Source organism: Gallus gallus, chromosome 2 (assembly GCF_016699485.2).
Source record: "Gallus gallus isolate bGalGal1 chromosome 2, bGalGal1.mat.broiler.GRCg7b, whole genome shotgun sequence".
NCBI classification, from domain to species: domain Eukaryota; kingdom Metazoa; phylum Chordata; class Aves; order Galliformes; family Phasianidae; genus Gallus; species Gallus gallus.
In genome coordinates, this window is record NC_052533.1 from 74,806,204 (window position 1) to 74,817,352 (window position 11,149).

Consider the following 11,149-nt stretch of genomic DNA (forward strand, 5'->3'; position numbering starts at 1 on the left):
GAGTCATACTTAGTGATAATATGGCAAAAAGCCCCATACATTATCCCAATTTTGAACATTTTTTTGTGTTGATAGGACTTAATACTATCCTTGACGTGCTATCAAGAAAAAAAATGCTGTAAGATTGCAGCAGTCAAACAACAAATAAGTAATCGGGTGGAGTTTTGTACTGGGCAGCAGAAGAAATTAATCTTTACTGATCTGATCCACTAAGTATAGTTTATAGGCTGTGTGGTTAGGCTGACCTTGTCTGGCTGCCAGGTCCCCATCTAGGCACTTTCTCACTGCCCCTCCTTAATAGGACAGGAGGAGAAACTAATATTCAAAACCTGTGGGATAACATAAAAGTAGTTTAATCAGAAAAGCAAAAGCTACATGTGGAAGCAAAGTGAAAAGAAGAATTGATTCACTACTTCTTATCAGCAGGCAGATGTCCAGCCATTCCCAGGAAAACAAGAACTCATCACATGTATCAGTTTCTTGTGTATACAGACACCATAGTGATGAAAGCCTCCAAAACCTTCCTTCCTTCCTTCCCCTTTTACTGCTCAGCACACCATCATATGACACGAAATATCTCTTTGGTCAGGTGGGGGCAGCTTTTCTGGCTGTGTCTCCTCTCAGCCTCTCACCTTCTCCGTCTGGCACTTGGCAGGGAGAGGGCTGGAGAAACAGTGTTCACTGCTAGAAAAAAATGCTATTGTGTTATCAACACTGTTCTAGACACATTGCATAGCACAGCACCATGCAAGCAGAGAAAGTTAACTCCATCTCAGATAGACCTGGTACAGATAGGTAACGTTAATCCCTAGAGAAGGCACAGTGACAGAGGGACAACATGATCCCTTTTAAACAAGCTTAGATATATTTGGTATTGCACAGCATCAAGCTAAGTTTTCTTAGATGCATATACTGGATAACACAGTTGTCAAGAAGCAGCAAGTAAAGCTCCCATTCCTTCTGTCTTTACAAATAATTAGTTGGACCAGAGAGAAAAAAAAACGAGATTAAGAGATAACTCACTTCTCCTCTTTCCCATTGGACTCATGGCTGGGACAGACTAGGTCAAGGTGATCAAAAAGTAAACAATTGTTTTACGAAAAATCACGTCCCACCTGACATTCAGCACGTAGTCATTTATTGGTAGACGTGTTTGCAGCCAAAAGAAATACAGTAAAGATTAAAAGACTTGAGCAACAAAAATGTCTAAACTGAACATGCTCCAAAAGATAATGTTGTAGCTTGAGTATTTTGATTTTCCTCTCTTACTTTCAAAGAAAGCTGCCTCCAGGCTTAATCCTTGTGTATCAAAGGGAACAACAAACAGAAAATCCCGACACCACTTTAAAGAGAATTTTCACAGCAGGAGGCACCTGTTTCAAGTTCTCAGTGAAAGTTTTTTTAAAGACAATCTTATTTCAAGTTTCAGGTGAATGTGGAGAAGGTCACCATGCTGGTCTTTCTCCTTGAGAAAAAATGGATATAGCAGCCTCCTCCCACTTTTTCACAGCTCTGTGGTCAAGGGAATGTGAGAAGGACTGGATCATTTATGGCACCTCTACATCTAAGCTGCTCTTTTGGTCTTCAGTAATCACTTTTGCTAAGGAATAAATAGAAGAACTCCACTTCTATCAGCGTTAGCAGGGGGACACCCATGAAGCCAGTTACTCAAGTTTTGCTTATTAATTTCTAGGAACATTCCTACATCCTACACCATGTCCATTCTGTTTCTCCACTCTTCTGTGTTTTTTTTCTCACACCTGAACAAGTGATTGCTTAAACATTATTGTTTCAGAAGTTTTCAATAGCTCCCTAGACTCTTGATCTTAGCTGTTCTGGAAGTAGACACCTACAATCCATCTGGTTCATTTCAGATCCAAGGTTACATTTTCTTTCAGAAAATGCCTTCTGGCAGCCTAGGCTCTGAAGATAGCAAATTTCAACATTGTTTAGGCCACCACTGTCTACCTTATCAGACCACTATAAAGTCATTTATTTTATGAACTCTTTGGGAGAAACTGTCTGCATCTTTGTGCTGTGTTTGTATAGCATACAGTAGCATCTCAGGCTAGACTAAGGATTTCTAGGGGAAACAGAAATAATAAAAGGAAAGAATTCAAGCGGGACAATTTGCTAGGAAGATTTGCAGAGGAGTAATTATACACTTGTGGTAACAAAGCAGTAGAGGAGGAAGAGTTGCAATGGAAGGTACTGTGCTTCACCCCAGCTGCTAAAATTATTCCTGGGTAGCTCATGAAAAATGGCATTGAGAGCATAACCTAGCTCACAAAAAAGCTGCCAGCAGACTGCTAGTCAAATTATATTCCAAAACCTCTGATTCTATTACTCATTACAGTATTTATATACTCTCCTCACAAATTATAAAACAGTGTCATTAAAGATAAATCATGTAAGTCTACAGCCACTCTTTTCTCTGCTACTTCCATTGCATTTGTCAGCTTTCAAAAGTGTATTGATTTCTGACTCTAGTAACAATAATTTTTCTAACATTTTTCATTTTCTGTTACCTTTGAAATTGTCTTTCTTAAGTCAGTGCAATTCTTAATCTTTTACACACCTTCAAGTTCCCTAAAATGTGTCTTATCTAAGACACAAGTAAGGTGCAGCCCTGCAAGCATGGCAATTGTTGATGCTTTGTTTGTTTACACAGAAGGGGGAGAATGAGATGACCATGGTGGCATATACTGGAAGAACTCAAAGCAGCATACTAGCTAGGGCACAAGCATGTAGTGATTGCTCATGAATATGTTAAAAGAATGGGCTAAAGACTGAAGCAGCAGAGGCTGACAGAAACCTGTCTTGTTTGCATTTTGCCTTGACTGCCAGAAAAGTAAACAGAATTGCTGAGCAGAAATTGAAGTCAATGAAGCAATTGTAATATTTCGTAATTATGACTGTGAATTGCAGTCATCCTTGCAAATAGTTTTCTGAGACTACGATTTATTTCCTGAAAAAGTAGAAGTAACATCTCCCTAAAGATTCAGAAATTCATGCTATGCTTCTGTATTAGATTTTGTATGTACTGAGACACTCAATAAATAAATAAATAAATAAATAAATACATTAATGATGATTGTGGTTTTAGCAATAGGCCCAAATTACATACAGCCATAAACTCTGGAATTTTGTGTATTATTATCTTAAAAAATTAAGATGTTTGGCTATTTTAAAACTACAAAGCCTTCTTGCCAGTTCCTAACATCTAAAACATTATGGTATATCTCTTCAATAATAAGAAAAAAAATCAGAAACCTAAACTGGATTCTTAGCACACTCTACTTTTACTGTATGAAGAGTCTGATTGAGGATCACAGAACAAAGTCTATTTTGAAGAGGTTAAGGTGAATTTTTGTCTCTTTGAATGTACAGTATTTATCATAGATACATACAATACAAATACAAACACATAAATACATACAATATTTATCACCTATACGCTGTGTACAGTGTAAATGATATTGGAACTTTCTTGCTTGAAGGTCATACATAATTGCTTTAGTTATAAAACAGAAGCGTTGTAGTGAATAGCCATCTTACTTTCAGCATCTTTAATATTCTAATTGTTTTCATTTTTCTGATGGAGGCATTCACTAAAATGCTATTCTGAATCATTTATCTTTAGGTTAAAATGAATTAAGATTAAAGGCTACCACGTTAGAAAGCTAAAACATTTTTGTTTGTGGGTTTTTTTTTGGTTTGAGCAAAATACTTCATTTGAGGTCATACTGAGGTAGTAAGTGGTAGAATCATCTACCAAGTTATTTTAGTAAACTACTTGTCACTGACTGAATTTTACTCTAGCCACCAATTTTTATCCCTCTGTAGAACTGAAACATTTAGATCTCTTAACAAGTTCAAAATATGATAACCAATGTCTGGCTAAGAGCCAAATACATTAATTGCTATAAAACACAGAACTTCTCTCCAATATTTCCCAACTGAGAGGCTGAAAGAGGAGTAGCATCCAGAAACATGGCTGTGGTTTTAGTTTTGTATTTATAATTAGTGATGGAATACAAAGAGAAATTACTAGGAAATAAAGCACAGAGAATATAAGAAAGAATCCACAATAACTCTAGGAAATTCAGAGAAAACCTATAAGAGAATTAAAGGCTCAGTTTACTGAAAAAGCATAAAGGAAGATGCAGAGAATGGTTTGTTTGACATTTTCTAAACATCTTAATGCAGTGGATACAAGTGTAATAAAAATCAAAAGTTTGGAGTTGAAAGACAAACACAAAATAGAAATAAAAAGTACTATTTTCATTATTACAGTTATTATTAACATGATTGAGTAGTAGTCACAGATTACAGAAACAGCTAGCTGATGCTTAGAAAGAAATAATCAGAGCTTTGGAGAAAATGATACATGAAGTACAAGTTATTAGGCTCAGTGGAGGGCAGCAGTGCAAAATATGGCATTTAATTTACATGATCTAACAATTCCTGGGTTTAGGATCTAAGAAAAGATAAGGAAAGCCAATGACCAAGCTCTGGATCATTGGCCTAGGAGCTGCCAAGATACTTTTTAAAAAGGTGGCTTGTAGATCTTGATGTTTCATGTTCAATAGTGCATTTAGACTTTTAATCAAAATGTCACTATTTCTCTTCCCCATAAAGGAACTGAAATTGGAGTATGAAACTGCGGTCTATTCTTAAGCCAGGTGGAATTGTCCTCATGATAGCCAACACTGTACAGAAGGATCTATACCATTCGCAAAGTAATTTCTAAATCTGTTGTCAGGTGGGATCTACATACTAATAACAAAACATATTTCTACAAAAAAAACAATAATAATTATCAATGTGTATGGGAAATGTTGAATCACAGCCTGAACCTCTGATTGATCATCTGAGGCAAGCACTGAGTCAGCCACAAGAGCACAGGTGAAGGCAACTCACCTGTGTGACCGGAAGGGGTAGAGCCTGGCTCCTAGACCCCATTTAAGGGCTGACTGCCACTGGGGAAGGATCTATTTCTGGAGATTGCTCCTCTTAGAGTTTTTTCTGTGAGCCTATAATGCAGGTGAGCATTTTCCATCTATTTCCAATTATAATCTTTTTACCTGTACTATCTGTGGATACCAATCTGACCACTCCACTCTGTATATTTGTTGACAACACACAATGGCAATTTTTGACAACCAGCAGGAATCATAAATAACTATATGAGCAATGCAGACAATTTTTGTTCATGCTAATTTTACTCATACTATACATACTAATATAGTGTTAAATACACAGCAACTGTGTGTACTTAAGACTTGCACTTTCACATTTGGATTGTACTGTTTTACGTTAACACTTATTTAAACACCCAAAAAAGATAAGATATGGGTACAGACGTTCATATTTTAAAAGTATGTACACAAACATATGAAAATTTAAACATAGAATTTTCATGAATACTGACTTTAACTTGCTGATACTTTTGTAGTGATTAAATGTTATTCCCTTAATCCTTGCCAAAACCTAATTTCTGCTTTATAAGCTGTGGCTGAATCAGTTTTAAGTTATAAAACTTCTCCAGAAGGCCATCCATCATTCTCTTGGTTAGAGTGATGCATGGGAACTGTTGAGTCACAGCCTGAACCTCTGATAGATCACCTGAGGCAAGGACTGGGTCAGCTGTGGGAGCGCAGGTGAAGGCAATTCACCTGTGTGACCAGGTTCCACCCCTCCTAGACCCCCATTTAAGGGCTGACTAAGACTGGGGAAGGATCTCCTTCTGGACATTCCTCCTTTGTGGAGCCTTTCATCGTAAGCCTAAATCTTGGGATACAGGTGAGCAATCCTTCCCCTTTTGTTCCTTTGTTATCTCACTACAGTACTCTTTCCAACTGTACTTTGTTGTATAAGTGATATCACACCGTTCCAGTACTGAATTACAGTATGTGTTTCAAAATCTTCACGAACAACAAACAACTCATATCTAAACACCAGCTACAGGATGTTCAGCCTAAAAATTATCTTTAAAGGCCAAAATTAAAGAAAGTACCTTAGCATCTTAGCTCAAAGATAATGCCTGGGAGTAGCTAAAAAAGCAGACTAGTACTCCATGAGTTTATCTTCCTCTTCACAGACCATACATCAGATGGCTTAACAAAGACTGCTTTACTTCAACAGGACAGAGAGAACAAGAAAGGAGAACAAAACTATAAACAGGTTAATACGTAATGCTTATTTGCTCCTTTCGTAATATATAAGCATTCTGAATGGTACCTTCTGGTTTCTTGGTGAGGAGCTTCAGCAGACCAGGAGACCAGCTGGCTGCCTTTCACCTCCTGCAGCGAGAGCTCACGGACTGCCAGGATTTGGTTGCCAAATCTTCTGGGTTTTGGGCTCCAAGCTACAGATAACTGGTAGCATGGACCAGCCACCCCTGATCTCAGTTTGGATGAAGAGATTTTTCTTCCCCGGTATTTTGCCACTCACAGCTGAACCTATTTTTATTTGATCTCTTAATTTTGTCTTGTTTGATACTATCTTTTCAAAACCTCTGTTATTAAATCCTGCAAAAGGAAACATAAAATTCCCTATTTATATATCCCCCTATTCATCCTGTCAGAACCTTTTCTTTTTATTGAGTAGTTACTGCTTCCAGCTGAGTTTCCAAGCTGTACTTAGACACTGAGCTGAAGTCTGCAGCCTTAGATCCCTGAAATCAGTATCACTGCTTTCCTTATCTGTTAGCTATTTCACAGCTGGCCCCCCTTCAGATTTCTACTTGCTTGTGCATGCTCTGGATTACTCAATTCACCTGCTTTAATTAGATATCAGGAATATCCTTTGCTTCATTCAATTAACCAGTGTTAGGGCAGTAACAGGTCTAGTTAGTTTTCTTTCTATTGTCTAAATCAATAACTAATGCAGCAGGAACAACTTTAATAAATGTCTTTTTCCCTACTTATAGATTCACTCACTTCCAATACTTATCTAATCTGCCTCCAAGCCCAGGTACTGCTTTTCCTAATCCTCAGGAAAGTACAGTCACTTATTCCAGCATGTCACACCATTTTTATTTTTACATTTCGTAAACCAACCTATGAAATATCAGCACACAAAATCCTACTTAAATAACTGTCTTTCTTCAAACACCACATAAATTATTGGATGTACATACTTAGATGTGGATTTGCCAGAAACCCAGAGTAATTTGCACCCTCTCTGTGATGCTGGGTGTAGGGCATGCAGGCCACATGTCTCACTTGTTCTGGTGGAGTAAGGCTGCCTTACTCCAGTTATTGACATCTGATACAAAAGGCACTTGCAGGAACACCAGGTGGACGTGTTCTACAAAGTTAAAATTTTGCTTTTTCCTTTGGAAATAAATGTAATCTCAATGAAATTGGGAAAAGATGAAGCTGCATTCTTTCATTTTTCCCCTCTTTCTCATGTTGGGTTTGCGAGATGGCCATAACTTAAACCTACGCTGTAGCCACATTTTCCAGCTGAAGTGCTTAGCTTAAGCATTCAGCAAAGAATTTAGTTTGCTGCTTCCATTCAAATATGGTATTGTTTTGGTCAGTAGAAATGAACTTTGCTGTTTACTGAAAGATAAGTCTCATACCTAGCAGATAATGCCATAGCAGGGGAAGTTAACTTTGTGTGCGAGTCACTGATCCACAGCTTAAAAGATCTTGATTTGGTTTCTACCTCTGACACAGGTTGAATGTCTAATGATTTATTGTGTAGCTGTAAGATAGACATTTTTGCTGCAATTGTATGCACATGTATAGCTTGTAGCTTGCTACAGTTGTACATGCATGTTAAGTATGTAGCTTTGAAAAATTCCCTGTTCTTTTGAAAGTGTACATTTGTCTAACAGTAACTAAATGAAAGTCCTGGATAAGACTTAGCTCGATATGTAGGAAACTGAACTGAAGATCCCAGGCAGTACACACTGACTTCTTTTAAAATACATGTACTACTTTGATCCCAATGCTGTGTTAGTCAATGTGTTATTTGCCTAATATCAAATACAAGTTTATATTTAGTATTTTAAATATAACATTAATTCAGATTTTTTCCTTTTTATTTGTTAAAACATGGTTGTCCACTGTGAGACTCATAGAGTTGTGTAATACATAGTAATGTGTGGCCTGAATTTCAAATGTAATGGAAAGTTGCTGTTTCTCTAGATTTTAAGAAAGTGTACAAAAAAGTACTCCTGAACCTGCAGCAAGCTGTACAAATGGCAAAGGAACAACGACAAAGCCTTACATAAAGAATGGGAGCCTGATGTGAAATACATAAATGTAGATTTAGAAGTTTACCTTGGACACTAAAAGGATTTAACTTAGATACTGAAGACAGAAGCAGGCCAGGACATGTTTTGAAAAATATCTGAGGGCCAACAAGAGGAATACCTGGAAAAAAATACAGCTAGGGGAAGAAGATTAAAATCTTTGTTATTGTTTTTTTTTTGTTTGTTTGTTTTAATTCCTCCTAAAATAATGTACTGGTCCTGCTGTTTTAATTTCAGGAAAACAAAAAGCATTTGATGAAACTGAGAGAAATTTAGGTATTAACAAAGCAGAGTAGGTCTCATTAGTTTTGGTGCTCTGAACTATATCTTATATTAAGTTTTGTAGACAAACAGGGATGTTCACTTATAAATCACTACATTCTGACAATTTTGATAAATATATTTAAATGTGTACTGCAGTGTATCATTTTCACCTCAGTTTTCCTAGCAGTTTTCTTTTTTCCTGTGAAATCCTTCCAGACATGGCAAGGATAGCCAAGCTGCCTCTGAGCTTGAAGACATCAAAATACTTGAGTTTGTTACAAAAAGAAATGTCTTAAAAATCATATGAAAGAGGTAAAATATCAATACTCTCCAGATTTAGAAAAGAAAATAAAAAAGAAATGGAAAAGGCTAGTAATGGGATAGCTTATCAAGTGGTCACTCTTCCCTAAAAGAATTACAGGATGTATGAAACTTAGTACTTCAGAAGATAAATATAATAGACAGTTTTTTTAATGTATTGAGGAGAGAGAAAAGTAAAAATTAAGATATTTGGAGTGCTACTTCTGTAGCGCACACTTGGGGTCGTATAAAAGTCATGTTGCCCCTGCTGCCATCCCTACTGCCACCACAATTCATGTCATGGCTGCACTGATCTTGTCCATTTTCTTCTATTGTAAGCTTCATTGGAACAGAGCAGTTTACAGTTTTTTCCATAGTCGGTTGATGACTGACTTATATTTTGTTATTATTCTGACATACCTGTCTGGAAATTGATGCTGCAGACATGACTCTAAAGGAACTGTTGATTCTATCTGTTAGAGTTTTAGTGGTGGTGTTTTCTTGCTATAGCACTGTCTATTTGAATTAGAGCACTCACGTTTTAACAGTTCTAACAGCATTCTGGTGCACTATCCTCAGTTTCTGATGTTTAATCAGTGAACAGTAATTCCTGATGAAAAATATCAACTGTCATAATAAAAATGAAGGCAGAAGTCAGGCTGCTTTCTGCTCTCTGACTGTTCTACAAGTTTTGCTCTGTAAATATAGAAACTGCCTTCCAGCATTGCTAGCCTCCATGAAAACTTTTTATGCCATTGTTTTGTCAAACCTCAGAAAATAAAAATATCCCTACATCAGATAGAGAGGAGTTCCCATTGGTATTGGGTTGGTAAACAAGGGAATTTTTTCTCTACATGCTCTCTTTAATAAGTATAAGGTCTTATCACATTTTCAGTTACTAACATCTATAAAAACAGGACCAATAAATGCAGTCAGCAGACAAATAAATTACCTAAAAAACAACAACAAATCCAGATTGGATTGTACAATATTTTGTGTTGCACCTCATTTTGTGCATTTACTTGTGACATGCCTGGTGTTTTGTCTCAGAAAGCAAAGCTTCCTAAAAATAACATTTTGACTTGTGGTTGGATCAGAAAGGCACATGTTACCAATGTAATCGATGCTACTGATATAATCTGTTGAGTTTGGCTCCGTTTCACACAACTTTTGTCAAAATGTTGTTTTCAGAAAACTTCTGTTGTTAAAAAGTATTCAGCTGTCTTTGTTTCAGGTTAAGACATCTTAATGCCAAGTGATAATATATTAAAATTAATACAGAAAATATGAAAGCATAAATAACTCCGAAGCTTCTGTCACTACTAACATTTGCATTGTGCATCTGCAGGTAATACCAACTCATTCTGAGCGTTAATTGAAGCCCTTCGATGTGAATGTTTGTGGGAAATCTGCTGTCTGTAATCTCTTTTTAAGACATCTTAAAATATGTTAAGCTATATAGATATGAAAGTAATATGTTACACACATAATATCTATTTATCTACAAATGTATATTTCTAAGCTAAGAAGAAATTTCATATCTCTCTGAGAGCAGCATTCCTCTCAGACATCACAGGACATCACAGTTATGCCATGAATACAAAGCTGAAATAAGGGATGCAGCACTGAGCATCAACCAGTTCAGAGGGGCTCAACATGTTGAGAGGCAAGTTCAGGTAGCAAGACTAACTGGGCAGCTGAGGGAGAGAAAAAAACAACCTCAGTCATTCAGTCATAACATACTGTCTAAAAAGTCTGGACCTATATCCCTGTGCTCAACACTGCTCCATAACATTGTTCACACAGAATGGCTGAATTATAAGTGACCTCCTGAGATCAACTATCCCAACCCTTGCCCTGCTCAAAGCAGGGTCAGCTAGGGTTGCCCACAGCTGTGCCCAGTCCATTCTTGAATATCATCAAGGATAGAGACTTCACAGCCTCCCTGAGAAACCTGTTCTAGTTTTCTGCAAACCTCAGGGCATTTTATCTGTTTAAGTGGTATGTTCTTTGTTTCAATTTGTGCCCATTGCCTCTTGTCCTGTGGTTACTGACAGGTCACTGAGCACCACTGAAAAGAGCCTGGTTCTGCACCCTCTCTTCCAGTACTGACATTATAGATATTGATGAGATCCCTTCTGAGCTTTCTCCAGAATGAACAACAACCTCATCTCCCTCAGCCATTCCTCATATGACAGGTGCTCCAGACTCTTAAGCATCTTCCTTGCCCTCTGCTATTTCTGAAATGCACCTCCTCAATTTAGGAAAGAAAGCTGGCTCCATGAAAATGATGATTAGATACTGTAAATCAGATAA